The sequence below is a fragment of the Equus asinus genome, chromosome 23 (assembly GCF_041296235.1).
Source record: "Equus asinus isolate D_3611 breed Donkey chromosome 23, EquAss-T2T_v2, whole genome shotgun sequence".
NCBI lineage: Eukaryota > Metazoa > Chordata > Mammalia > Perissodactyla > Equidae > Equus > Equus asinus.
Genome location: NC_091812.1, coordinates 27,824,837 through 27,839,062, shown reverse-complemented (window position 1 = coordinate 27,839,062; position 14,226 = coordinate 27,824,837). Strand labels below are relative to the sequence as shown.

Here is a 14,226-nt window from a genome sequence, read left to right as displayed (position 1 = left end):
GAAAGAATTAGAAAATCATCATTTTACATCCCCTAGTGCATTAACTCAAGGGCGAATCATGAGTGGAAGCTAAAATCATTAGGTGGAAAACTGTTTGGGAACAGGATAATCACACAGACTCAAAGTACTTCCATAATTAATAGTTAATTATAGTGGAGAGATTTGCTGGTTATCAACTTAACCAAGTTAATACACTTAGCGTTACCACCATTAGTTCCATATAATCTATATCATGTGTTTCCTGATGTGATACGTTAACAAGTACACAACCTCACCTGGTATCCTTGACAAAAGTATCTAGACTAATGATTCTCAGCTGGAGGTGATTATAACATAGGGGACATTTGTCAATATTTTGAGACATTTTTGATTGCCATGACTGGGGGGTTGTTACTTGCATCTAGTGGGAAGAGGTCAAGGATGCTTCTAAACGTTCTATAATGCACAAGACAGCCCCCCACAACAAAGAATTATCTGGTCCCAAGTGTTAATGCTGAGGTTGAGAAACCCTTATTTAGCCTAAAAGTAATGATAAGATAAATCCAGAATATGGGATATTTATAAGTCAACTGACCTGTACTCTTTAAAAAAATTTAATATAATGAAAAAAAAAGTAAGCAGGTGAAGTAAAAGAGAATAAAGAGAGAAAACAACCAGGAAAATGTATAAATATTTACTACAGCCTGGATTGTAAAAGTCTTAAAAGATATTTTGGGGACAGTTAGAAATATTTGAATGAAATTGGATAATATTGCTGAATTAATGTTTCCTCAGATATGGTAACTGTGTTGTACTGAGTGGGAGCAGAGCCTTTGCTTGGGAGTGGATAAAAAAGATCAGTTAGGGATGCATCCCCAAAAAGTGCATTTAGGGATGAAATGTCATGAAATGTAGAACTTATTTTCAAATGGTTCAGAACAAAACAGGATCTAGGCGAAGCATACAAAGTTGTTCTTTGCACAACTATTTCAGCCTTTCTGTAGATTTGAAAACTTTTTTTTTAAAGTTGGAGGGAAAAAATACTTCATACTCTGCCAGCTGAGAGGGCCTAGAAGCAACAACACCCCAGTAGCAATAAGCACACCTAGTGCCCAGATCTTGGTTGCTAATACCATTCTCCAATAAGAGATACCAGGGCTCCTTGGAGAACTGGCTGATTCTGGGACTAGGGTGGGAAATATACAAGGTGTGAGTCTGTATATCGTAGTGACAGGAATTAAGGAAGTGCTCGAAGGAAAAAGAACCCACAGTGATCTGGGTATATCAGAGGGACACAGGGGACAAATGAAAGATTTCCCAATAGCCAAAGCTGGAACAATTTGAGCAATAATATAAATAAAAGAGCATTTGCTATAACCCAAAGTATAAAATAAAACTCCATGAGTTCATACAGACATAAATAAATAAGTGGTCATATAAATAAGTAAATCGGGGACAAGAGACAAATCTTCAGTGCAAAAGAATTCCAAATAATTAGCATTCCTCCCTCCAGGTACTGGAGCATAACTCCCAACTTCTTAGCTGTACATAGTGACTTCCTTCCAAGAGAGCAGTATGGAAAGGAGGCGAGGAGAGGAACTGCCCTGTGGGGAAACCTGACAAGTACTACCTCATGTAGGGGGTCAAGGTCAACAGCAACAGTGATAAATCATATAATAGCATGTGCCCTTGATATGATATGATGAGAAAGGCACTTGACCTCTGAGATCTTCCACCCCAAAACCCATAACCCCAGGCTAATCGTGAGAAAAACATCGGACAAATCCCACTAGAGGGAAACTTTGTAAAATATCTGTTAGTACTCCTCAAAACTGTCAAGGTCATCAAACAAGTAAAGTCTGAGAAACTGTCACAGCCAAGAGGAGGCTAAGGAGACACGAAAGTTAAACGTAATGTGGTATCCTGGGATAGAAAAAAGACGCTAAGTAAAAACTAAGGAAGTCTGACTACATTATGGACTTAAAAATGATTAATAATTATTATTAATGATTAATTAATAATTATTATTATTATAGTTAACAACAATTGCATCATCATAACAATAAAGAACATGGGGGAACTATTCGGAGTGTTGCAAATGTCCTATATCTTGATTGTCAGGGGTGATTATGTGACTGTTTTCATTTGTCAAAATTCATAGAACTATATACCTAAAAAGGGCAAATGTCACACTATGAAAATTATATTTCGATAAATCTGACTTAAAAAGACAAATACAGTGTTAAAATGGACCTATTAATGCCACTCTTTCCCATCTCTACACAGTATAATGTAACAGTAACCTAATCCTGGCATTTATTGAACACTTGCTAATGTTCCAGCTGCTGTGCTAAGCTCTTTAAGTGTATTACCTCATTTAAGGAATAGATGTAATGACTGTTCTCATTTTGCAGATGAAGAAATTAAGCTCAGAACAGTTAAGTAACTTGCATAACATCACAGGGCTGGTAACTACTAGAATCAGTAAGTGATTCTGGATAGCCCAACACCAAACCCCATGTGTTTTACCACCTAACGTTCTTCTTTTCTAATTCTAGAGCAAAAGTATTATGTGTTAGACACTAATAAAAAGATAAAATAAAAGTTTATTTTCTGACCCTTTCCTCAGTCCTACACGCAATAACTATCATACTTCATTTGGCTACAACTTTATGCCTGATGACATAACTGAATTTACCAAACAGTGAAACTGTTCATAACAGGCATGCAAATTGATTTGGATGACTGAATCAGCCAAACCAATTTGCATGACTGTTCACCTGAAGTTGTCGACCTTCAGGACCTACATCTGGAATGTGCTGACATAGGACAGAGCAAATAGGGGAATGCTCACCACAGCAAGACTGAGAGAGAAGGCGGGCATGTCTTCAATTAGCTCTGGACTCCTCGCTGCCGTTTCACCTCCCTTCAGGTTCATTCACCTCCACAAGGAGCTCTTGCTCCCTGGGAAAGTGGGTCCCCTTATAAAGGTATGATTGGCAGGACATGCCCCTCTCTCCTCCTTGTGAAGATGAGGTGGGCTTTCTCCACCCTGACCCATGTTAAACTCAAGCTTCAGATACAGGAGTTAGAGGACCAACCTCTTGCTATTCTATCCTTCTATTAAGGAGTGAGAACTCGTTCACAGAAGAAAAAAAATATTGAGACATCTAAGACGCGAAGTTCACATTTTAGTTTTCAATGGGGCAGACATAGAGGGTTTTTCAAATCAAATATTGTAGTTACAGATCACTATTTACCCAGATCTCCCGTTGGGGCTTCTCCGTGAACTTTCAGGGGAATAAGAACAGTAACAGTTTCGGTGCCTTCGAAACCAAAGGTGTTGCAGAATAAAATTTACACAAGCTTGTTCTCTCCTTGAAATTGGAAAGAAGTTGCTGCTGATTGAAAACTGAAACTCAGCGTTCATAAAGGACCTTCTTTCCAGTGACCCAGGGCATTGCTCATTGTCCAGCCATGCTTACCACATGACCCAGGTGGTTAGCTACAATCGTCTCCATCGACAGATGGGGTAGGGCAGCTGACGATGCTTCTTTTCTTTAAAAGTCCAAACCCAAGCCAGCTTCAGGGGAAAGATTAGAATCTAAATGTACTGTCATGTTTGCTAAAGAAAAGAGAAACAAGCAAGCTCCATTAGACAGTGCTGTCTTAAAAAGCCACAAACTGGGCCAGACTGGTGTTGCAGCGGTTAAGTTCACACATTCTGCTTCTCGGTGGCCCGGGGTTCGCCAGTTCAGATCCCGGGTGCGGACATGGCACCGCTTGGCAAGCCATGCTGTGGCAGGCATCCACATATAAAGTAGAGGAAGATGGGCACGGATGTTAGCTCAGGGCCAGTCTTCCTCGGCAGAAAGAGGAGGATTGGCAGCAGATGTTAGCTCAGGGCTAATCTTCCTCAAAAAGAAATAAATAAATAAACTGTTTTTATTTTTCATTCATTAGAGCCTCTCTCTCCCTATTTTTTAAATGATACCTCATTTCAAAGAAGGGGGTTTAGAAGAAATGAAACCTTAAAGAAAAGAGAACCCAATGTTGGAAAAATTTGCAGAAGTTTTGCAGTCTCATAGTCCCTTATTCATCCTGGCTTTCTTCATTAATTCATCCAGCAAATATTTATTGCATGTTTTTGTGCTTACTGCTTTCCCATCATTTGTTCAATTTATTCCACAAATAATAGGACTGTATAACCTAATATTTATCAAGCATCACCATCATTATTATTTATCAGGCAGACACTCTGCTAAACACTCAGTGTAGATGATTTGTTTTCACATCTATAATCCAACGACTTTGACAGCTGGGGAAACTGAGGATTAGAGAAGTGGTGAGACTTGACCCGTTTTATGCATTTGGGAAGTGACAGATAGTTAACAGTCAGTTTCAAGCAGCCTTGTGCATAACTTAGTTTCCTGTTTTCACAGAGGAAGGAGTTGGCTTAGCAGCTCTTTGTCATATGTGTGCGCTCTGATCGGCAGGGTTGAGCTGTGATAACAGACCACCCTCAAGTCTCAGGAACTTAAAACAACAAAGGTTTCTTTCTCATTCGTGCTACATCTCCAACATGAGTCAGCTCAGAACACTGCTCTCCATAGTCCTCCATCCAGGACCCAGGGTGACCAAGCAGCCATTACCTTGTCATGGCAGAAGAAGGTACACTGGCTCTTAAAGATTTCTCCAGGATATGCCACCTGGAACTCCTGCTCACGTATTTTTGGCCAAAGCAAGTCACATGGTCATGCCTAAGATCACAAAGTGGGAAGATGCAATCCTGCCATGTACCTGCAAAAGAGAAACTAGTATTGTGAACCCTAATGACGTTCTCACCGTGGTAATGACTGGGACTGTTACTGGTATATTCCGAGGTCCCGTGTCGAATATACTTGTACAAGTGCCCACTCTTCTTCCCTGAATTGTCTCTTCAGCCCCTCTGACCTTGCCCATTATCCTACCTTGGCAGGTCTGACTTTCTCCTTCTTTCAAAGGAACGCATCCTAAGAAGTTGGTATTTTTTTAATTGATAGAGTCTCCCAAAGTATTCTGCTATCTCACTTCTCTGATCCCTTGGTAAATGAAGAGTCAAAAAGAGGACCAGTGATAAAAGACACACGGTCAATGGGTGAACTGTCAGGTGAAAGAACTTTGACTTTTATTTACCCAGCTCTTTCAAATCTCTAAATATGCTGGTATCTCTTGCCTTTATCTGCTACCCAAGAAATGTGCCCATATGAGACCACTCTTGGGAATTTGGACAATTTTCTTTCATTTTTTGAATTTGAGTCAAGAAATACTTACTGAGCATCTCCATCAGGCTAAGCATGAGGATACGAAGGTGAATCAAACACGTTCTCTGCTCCCAGAAGGCTCGCATGTCAAAGGGAAAGACGGGTGAGTCTCATCAGAATCACCTGGGGAGATGTAAAGTACAGTGCCAAGACTCACTCCCAGGGTTTCCAATTTAATTGGTCTGGAGTGAGGCTCAGGCATCAGTGTTTTTTAAAAACTCCCCAGCTGATTCTAATGTGCAATCAGAGTTGAATAAGATGAGTATATAAACTGCTGATTTAATATAGGTATATAAACAGATAATTTCAATATCATAGTAAAAATACTTTGTCGAGGATGGAAGCTGGAGCAGAGGCAGATACATTGCATTATAATAATTGCAACTTATTGTCCATTCCATGCTAGGTGCTCAGCCAGGTATACGCTTTACAAACGTGATCTCTAATCGTCAATACAAACCACTGGGTTCAAAATCCTTATTCCCATTTTATAGATGAGAAAACCAAAGCCCAGAGAACTTATGTAATTTACCCAAAGTCATGTAGCAGCAAGTTTTAGAGCCATATTCAAACAGGACTATCTGGCTATAAACCCACAGAACATCCAAATATGCACTCTTTTCCAGAGTAGCTTGCACTCATACAGTGTTTTCCTAGAGAATGTAAACGAAAGTCATGGAGAAGTCAACCTGCCATATTTGTTTCATTCTAGGTTATATTCTTATGCTCCTTAGTTGTGTCCCCTAAAGTGGCCCTTTGCTCCCCCTACATTCAAATTCACATTCTTACCATTATGGGGGAGAAGAAAATAGTGGCGAGGTGTCCTAAGTTCAATTCTACAGCAATTAGCTCATCATCTTGGCTTTTTGTGTTATTACGCTATTTTCCCCTAGAGCTGGGTATAATCAAAGTTCCTCCTTCTTGTTGTGTAACTGACCTGCGAAGTCGAGTTGCAAGCCAGTTGAAGTCTGGATCACGTATGCTTGCAGAAAGAGAACTGAGCCAATTACTTCCAAAACCAACCTAGCTAAACTAAAGTGTGGTATGTGGTCAAGTACAACATCCAGGGTGGACGGGTTCAGAAAACCGGCTGCCATTCCTGAAAGCAATGTGTGATCTGCAACATTAAAATTCCAGTGACTGGGGCAAGGGGCAGTTCGACTGGTGGGATGAATTTCACCTTTCCAGAACTATCTAGAAACCAATGAGAATGTCTTTTTTGCACGTGTATGAATAGCAAGTTGGAGAAATGTTCCCAAATTACTTTCTTTTAGTGAAATATCTTTGATTTTTCTGAAATCCCTCAGCAACCAAGACCTCAGCTATGTCTGCCCATCAAGTTTAAAACAAAAATAAAATAAAACAAATCTAATCTAGCAGTAGTGACTAGAACTTTGGATGGTTAGGTCTGATTTGATTTTGTGGGATTGCGGAAAAGGGAATCTGAAATCTTACTCTCTCCATCCTTCCCTACCACAATGAAATCTTTGGGCGGGTCCCACACATTTTCATTTCTTAATTCCATCCTGTTTTATAAGGGAGACCATCCATAAGTTGCCTTCCTTTTACCTCCTAATATGGCCCTAGATATTATAACGAAAACTAGAAAGATGATATCTTGGGCTCTCTAAGAGAGAAGAACCAAGAGCTTCTATTATTAATATCAAAATAAAATGTAAGTTGCTTTCTCTCCATTTCTGCCCCTTTCTCTTTCCTAACATATCTGCCATCATCAAGAGGCCTGTTGGTATATCTGAGGCCACACATCTAACTTGTGTGCCGTTGTGTCATAAGCATTTAGCATAGTGCCTGTCGCCAGGTAGGCACTCAGTAAATATCTGTGGCTTTTGTGCCTATTGTTAGCTGTCCTAATCTCACCTCCAGTGCTCCATCTCCCTATGCCACTGCAGCATAGCCATTTCACAGTCCTTTACCAGATGATAGGAAGAGTTTCAAGCTTCACTGGTTGAAGAGAAAAGAATTTATTTAAGTCACAGAGCAGACATCAGAATAGAGAGAAGCCGAGTGCGGGTGAGGTGGGAGCGTGTGCATGTTGATACCCAGCTGCTCAAAAGGCAGGTCTCCAGCTAAGAGTTGGGCCAACAATGAGTATCAGTAAATTGCCTCTGCACCTCAAGAGTCTGAAATTCGAACCTTCCAAAAGTCAACAGGAGGGCAATTTGGTAGGAGTCCAGACCCATCCTTTCCATAAAGTCTCCCTACAGCTCCCACCAGAGAAAGCTTGGCTGCAGCCCCACCAGCGGCCTTCAGCTCAGCTTCCAGCACAGTGGGCCAGCCCAGGGCATGAGAAACAGATTGAGGACAGAAAAGCACAGCAAGCTGGAGAAGGCAGTGGGCTCAGGGACAGGTCTGGGCAGGGCCATGTTTCATTTGCCACCCGTTGGCCAAGTACCCAAAGTTGAAGTACTGGAAGGCAGGAGATATCCATGCTGACATCTCCAAACATTTATCATGTTCTCACTGGTGATGTGAGCAGGTCAATCGAACCATTTTCCCTCCCAGCTGTGCCTATGGCCCTCTGTAGCAGTCAAATTTTTTGTTTTCTTCCAAATCTTTTCCATAAAAATAGTGCGTTATGACTATCCATAAACTATCCACCACGAGGTGAGACAAGCAAATAGTGTTTTGCATGAACCAGGCAGGCAACCCAGGGATGTCTACCTTTCAGCCCCTTGTTCCATGGCACCAGGGACTGGGAGGCCCATGAGAGCACTGGGTAAGGAGCTTTTCTGCCTGAGTAGTCCCCATTCAATCAGATCACCAAGACAAGAACAAATCCTAGGACAAACATGGCATTATGTCCAGAGGCATAACACACAATCTGGAGATGCAAAGGGTGAAATGTTAAGGTAGAAAAGCTTCTCAATCTCTCCAACCTCTAATTTGGACCAGAAAGGGCTGACAGCTTGATTTATCATCATAGTGGAACTTTATGCCCTAAAATAAGTGCGAGAATACTGGATGTTCCACTAGAAAAAGAAATCAACCTGAAAATGCATTCTCCATGTTACCACATCCCCAACATTTCAGTGACAACATCAAGGCTTTGGGTGAAGTTTGGAGGTGAGTCTTGAAGAGAAAGGAGGGTTTTTTTGAAGAGGTGCTTATTGGAAAGCCTAGTACAATCACGCCGGCTGCCCAAGCCAATCGTAAAATCAAAGATTTATAGTGTTTAGCAGAAATGCAGCCTGTACATTTGAAATATTATCCAAATGACCTGACTTCAACTTAGAAATCTTCTATGAATTGAAACAAGTGAATTAGGGAGCCCTCTTGCCTTTAGCACCAAAGGGTCTGTGGGAGGCGAGTCAAGAACCATTTATAGGAGTGATAAAATACTATATTTAAGGCTGTAAAAATTTGGCTTACAAGGTCTCAGTTCAGAAGTAAATTCGTTTTATGTGCTCAGCAAAAGAGCAACTGAAAAGTTTTACAAATGGGAAGTTTGACCTACTGAGATTTCAGACATAAAAATCTGTCAATTATTCCTTGGGACTGAGTAGAGTAATTACCCCTTTGAATGTTAAAATGCAAATCAGAACCATGAAGCCATTAACAGCTTAACTTTACCATGGTACGCACAACTAATGACAGTTACCTAAAGCCATTGTCCAACTGTCACATTGTGTGCTCAAATGTGCATTAATGGGATGGGCCACTTGGGAACTTAGCAAGTAACTGGGAGAAGGCATAGGAACCCTGTGCAATGAACAAATACCTCATGTGACGGGGCACGATGCTTTTGCTCTGCCAAGAAGCCACTGATCCCTTACACAGGAGTTCTATGTCAGCTCAAGCTAGAACTAGTAGATAATGCTTGACAACTGACAGATATGTGTTTTATTCAAAAACGCCTTCCTCGTTTTAGTCTCCCCCACATCCCTGACATCATCACCTACCTCTCTCCCTTCATCCTCACTCTCCAGCTACACTGAAGGGTCCTGGTCTTGATTGTTTCTAGCCCATTCTTGCTTCCAAGTCCTGCATTAGCTGCTGTTTCGCCTACCTAGAATGCTTTTCCCAAGACATTAATGTGACTGGCTCCTTCCTGTCACCCCATCTCAGTGTAAATATCACCTTAAGAAGCTTCCAATCTAAAGAAGCCAGCCTTTCTCTCTCTCTCTTACTCCTCCCACCCCTCACACACGTACATGCATCAATCTCCTTATTTTAATTCTGGCAACTCACATGCAATTATTTGATTTTTTTTTTTAAAGATTGGCACCTGAGATAACACCCATTGCCAATCTTCTTTTTTTCTTCTTCTTCTCCCCAAAACCCCCCAGTACATAGTTGTATATTCTAGTTGTAGGTCCTTCTGGTTGTGTTATATGGGACACCACCTCAGCATGGCTTGATGAGCAGTGCTAGGTCCGTGCCCAGGATCCGAACTGACAAAGCCCTGGGCTGCCGAAGCAGAGCACATGAACTTAACCACTCGGCCACAGGGCCAGCCCCTATTTTTAGTTTTTATTTTTAAAAGTTGTTTGCTGTATTTCTTCCTTCACTTAACTGTAACTTTCAGGCAGGCAGGGACTTTGTTATATTTGCTCTTGAATCATTAGCATCTAGAATCCTGCCTACCACATGTAGATGCTCAAAACACAATTTTTGAACAAATAAACGAGTAGACTCCTAACAGGTAAATCTGTGGTGCGCCATTTGAAAGAGCCCTTATGGAGAGTGGAAGAGTAAGACTCTAGTCCCCAAGCTCACTTCAGGCCAATCATTTCACACTTGTCTCTGGACCTCAAAACCTCATCTGGAAGCGGAGGCCCTGGGCGGGATCCCTGGTCTGATGCCTCTAGTCTGCGGAGCCCTTCCCTCCCCAACCAGCCGCTACTCCCAATTTAGCCAGGGAAGCTTTGCTTCCATCTTTATTTATCCACTTGATTTTTTATGTTTCCATTTGGTAAAGAATTTTGCTGCTAAAATAAAATTTTAAATCCTCCAGATTAGATAAACTCCTCTGCTTGAAGTTAATCCTGGCCCACCCTCTTATCTGTTATGTGATTCTGGCAAACTCATTTGACTTCCCTAAACTTCAGTATCATCATGGAAACTGGGAATAATTTCAGTACCTACCTCACAGCATCATTGTATTAAATGAGATATCCATCTGTGGGAGATAGAATAACGGCTCCCCCCAAAATGCCCATGCCCTAATCCCTGGAACCCATGAATGTGTTGTCCTGTAGAGCAAAAGGAACTTTGAAGATATGATGAAAGTTCAAGGTGTTGAGATGAGGCTATTATCCTAGGTTATCCAGTTGGGCCGATTCTAAGCACGAGTCCTTAAAAGTGGAGAACCTCTCCAGATGCAGTCAGAGAGACAGAGTAGAGAGGAGAGACTCATCATTGTTAGTTTTAGGGTCCCCCTGCCCAAACTGAAGAATGCAGGAGGTCTCTAAAAGCTAGATACAACCATTAGCTGATAACCAGCAAGGAAATTGATGTCGGTCCTACAACTGCAAGGCATTGAATTCTGCCAACAACTTGAACGAGCAAGGAAACGGATCCTCTCCTAGAGCCCTGAGAAAGGAACCCAGCCTTGTACAACTCTGACTCTAGCCCAGGGAGACCCTTACTGGACTTCTGACCCTGAGAACTGTAAAATAACAAATCTGAAACGTTTTAAGCTGCTAAATTTGAGGTCGTTTGTTACAACAGCAATAGAAAACTAATACACCATTTGAAGTATGTGAAGAAGTGCTTGGGACATGTAAGGGCTCAATAAATGTAGGATTTCTTATAAATATTATTAATGGCATCATTATTAATATTGTTTTATTATTTCAAAAAATCTCCTCCTGCCTTGATGCTGAGCTCTGAATTCTGAAACTCCTCTTCCTGCCTCTGCTGGAATAACTTCCTTTTAGCTGTCATAGGAATTGTTCACCAGCTTCAGGGGCTGAGTGTTGCACTGGCTTGAAGTGAGAGGAAATTTCTTGGGATGCAAAACGAAGAGTGCTAATTAACATCACTAAAGAGGGACAGATGGATATTGGTACTTTCGGCTGTGAAGTCTTGAGAAGGTCACCACATGACCTATGCAGTAGTTTGGCTGGGAATGCTTAACCTGAATCTAAACAAGAGGAAACGTCAGGCAAATGCCAAGTAAGAAACATGCTATCAAAAAAGGAACCGTTGCCTTTAAAAAAACGTTAGTGTCACAAAAGACAAAGAAGAGCCAAGGAGTTGTTCCAGATTAGAGGAGACTAAAGAGCCAAGACAACAAATGCAACATGGGATCCTAGAATGGATCCCTATTGGACATGATTGGGTCAATTGAAAAAAATTGGAATATAGATGGGAGATTAATGTACTTATTAATGTTAAATTTCCTGAAGTTGATGACTGTACTGTGGTTATATAAATGTACTTATTCTTAGGAAATACACACTGAAATATCTAGGGGTAAGGGACCATAATGTATGCATCTTACTTTCAATGGTTCAGGAAAAAAAGAAAAACACACACACACACAGAGCAAGTGAGCAAATGATACAGCAAATAGGGTGGAATGTTAACAATAGGTGAATCTGAGTAAAGGGTAAATTGTGTTATTCTTTCAAATTTTCTATAAGTTTGAAGTTATTTTCAAATAAAATGTTAAGAGAACAACCGCCCAAGTTTGCGATCCTGTAAAAGAGAAGCAATTGTTAGCACTTGGTGCCCATTCAAACCTCATGCTTTCTTCTGATTTGTAATTTTCTTATGCCTGATATCTATCTTATACCCGCCCATTTTTCAGACTTTTAGAATGTAAAGCTTCTAAAATTAGCATAAAGACAGAAAATTTCCTCAAACTTCCCTTTAGGTGCATTAAACGTAAGTTCTGGTCAAAGAAAGTACAATTTTCAAATAATCCACTGGTTTTAGATGTGATAGTTTCTAGACACTGGTTTTAGACACTGAAATGCTAATAAATATGTTTTCTCAAAAAAGTGCAAAGCTGTCAGCCAAACTGTTAGATGAACAAAGGAAAGAGTGCATTGTGAAAATAATTGCAAGTCCTTACTACACATAGACATAATTGACAATAATGGGCCTAAAGAAGGAATTCTATTGGCTTGGGTAAATCACAGGTGTCGCCAAACATTTCTAAATGTGTGCCTATTTAATTCTCATTGCGGAATGAGCCCTTTAATCTTTTATAGCCTTGGTAAAGAACATTGGTGTTTGTGGAGGTGTTTTTATGGAAACTGAATCCTGTTTCCTTCTATTGACATACCAAAGTATGTGAGTCTTTGAGCCTTCTGTGCTCAAGCTCGGCCCCCTTCCACCAGTGCCAACATTTTTAGGAAATACTGGAGATTCCTAAAATGCATCAGTGTTCTGGAAAATTGCCTCATCACCAACACTTAGGCACCCACGTGTGCCTTATCATTTGATAATGTATCATTCAAAAGTGTCTCAAGAACCAGGAATGAAAATAACAATGGCTTTCCTACAAGGTCCGTGGCTTCTCTCAAAGTGAAGAAAGGAATGCTGACCATTCTTATCCGTGTAATTTGTGACCATTAGAAAGATTGGTCGACGCTCTTTCATTTAATCCCTTTGGACTAACAACATAGCCCATCTGGAGCATAAAAGCTTTAAACCTAGAGAAAAGAGACAGCACAGATGAGCAGCGTCCGTGCACTTTCCTCATTGAGAGGCGCTAATAAGGAAAAATGCTGAATTACTATGATTACCCATGGCTTGAAAATAGCTTATCACCTGCCAATATGAATGAAGGCCCCTGGAGGGCTGTAAAATGGCAGGAGGAACAATGGCCCTGGAGACACAATCTTTGCAGTGTCTGAGAGAGGAATCTCAGCTGACTGCAAAACAGCCAGCCTTATAAAATGAAACTCTTAGTGAACCCTGCAAACTCCCAGAGGAGTCCTGGGGTGTTCCCATGCCATGGAGAAGGAAAATAGAAGAGTTTTCACAGAACAAACAGCCCCATAAAACAAGAAATGAAGGGAAGACATAGCCAGCAATTATCGGAAAGAATCATACTAGATAGACAGCCAATCTAAGGTATTTCATGGTGGGGCAGAGAGCTCCCCAAATTGGGCAGATAATCGGCAGCCTGCTTTCTGCTTTATGTGTTATTGTGTCCACTTAATCATACTGTGAAATGCCTCTTGTTTTCAGACCTAAGCGCCACTGGAATGCTGTTAGAGTGCTCACAGGAGCTTCGTTAGGAAGAAGAGCTTGGCTTTGTGCAGACCGGGTGTTCGGCTGTTCCATGGAATCTTTTCTCTGTCATCACAAAGCTCCTGTGTTAAGGCCATTGTAGGGACTGCCACAGTGCATCTCCAGCCCTGCAAGGCCCCGCAAGACATGATGTCTCTGTGAAGGGCTGCCTCATTGGCAGGTGCTGAGCTTTTATTTTTATTATGATAATGGGTTCATTTCCCCATGAATTGTTTAGATTAAGTATTACCACAGCCCGAGTTCTCTTTTATGGTCAACTTTTCCCTGCATTTACTGTGGCATCAAAAGAACCAGGATTTGTTCACTAATTTTTGTTCTCTTTGGGAATGGATACAGGGAGAAAGGACTCTCAAAAATAGAAGAGTGTTACTTTTTGCTCAGTAATTCATTTCCCACCTTCACAAAACCTACATACATGCTTGTGGGTGCACACACACACACACACACACACACACGTGCTTGGGGCCCACCCTTACAGCATAGGCATAGCAATGTTCTAACACGGATTGGAGGAGTAGATAGACTCATTGTATGCTGGAGACCAGGACACGCACCATTCATTAATTGGTGGGTGAGCAAATAACATAAAAATATATACAATCTTTCATTACCTTCTCTAGATAAATCAGCATTGTGCTCATGGTGCTGCTTCTAACATTCTTGCATCTTGTTCATAATTCCTAGCTCTCAGATCAATTTATTACATTACATTTGA

At 41.1% G+C, this 14,226-nt stretch overlaps 1 protein-coding gene across 2 annotated transcripts in view; it reads left to right on the top strand.

Moving 5' to 3' along the window:
• Nucleotides 1-14,226, top strand: part of PCSK5 (proprotein convertase subtilisin/kexin type 5) — a 444,775-nt gene that overhangs the window by 348,850 nt on the left and 81,699 nt on the right. The gene's annotated exons all lie outside the window — the stretch shown is intronic.